This window comes from Cynara cardunculus, unplaced genomic scaffold (genome assembly GCF_001531365.2).
Source record: "Cynara cardunculus var. scolymus isolate 2C unplaced genomic scaffold, CcrdV1 Un_Scaffold_5412, whole genome shotgun sequence".
NCBI classification, from domain to species: Eukaryota; Viridiplantae; Streptophyta; class Magnoliopsida; order Asterales; family Asteraceae; genus Cynara; species Cynara cardunculus.
Window position 1 is genome coordinate 18,741 of NW_020202395.1, and position 714 is coordinate 19,454.

The following is a 714-nucleotide window of genomic DNA, read 5'->3' on the forward strand; positions in this document are numbered from 1 at the left end:
CCCCTAAATCTAATATATATACTATATTATAAAGCATTTGACAAAAATTCTTATAAAAGTATTTTTTATGCGTAAAATACTGTTTATTAATGCATATTACTTAAAACTCAAGATTACAAGTAGATTGTGTGTAAGTACAATTTATTAAAGCTCCATATCTGAATTYGTGTAACTAACTTCAGATAAACATCTCATCTTAAATATAAAAAAACTAAAATATAATTAAGATAATCATTGAGTTCTAACAGAATACTTAATTATTGTTTTTATAAAATGATGTATTATTAAACAAAAAATAAATTATTTCAATATTAAACTTAAACTAAATTATAATAAGAAAATAAATTAAAGAAATTACAAAAAAATGAAAAGTTTTAAATAGTTGATTTGATATTAACAAGAATATTTTTTTTTTCAAATTTTTATGATATCTTCAAATTTATATTTTATTCAAAAATAAAATTATTATTGTTTTCTTAAAAACAYATAAAATCGTATTACAACATCGACAGAGGTAAAAAATAGAATTAAACATAAAAATCGAGATGTATCTCGCTGCATTGCACGAGTACCCTTCTATTAAATTGTTAATAGAGTTAGTGATCAGATCAAAACCTAAAGAATATTTTCTAAACTTATCAAAGTTCAAGTTGTACTTCAGACTTTTTACTAAACCTCATGTACAAAAATTAGAGTTTGTGCCAAAATAAATAT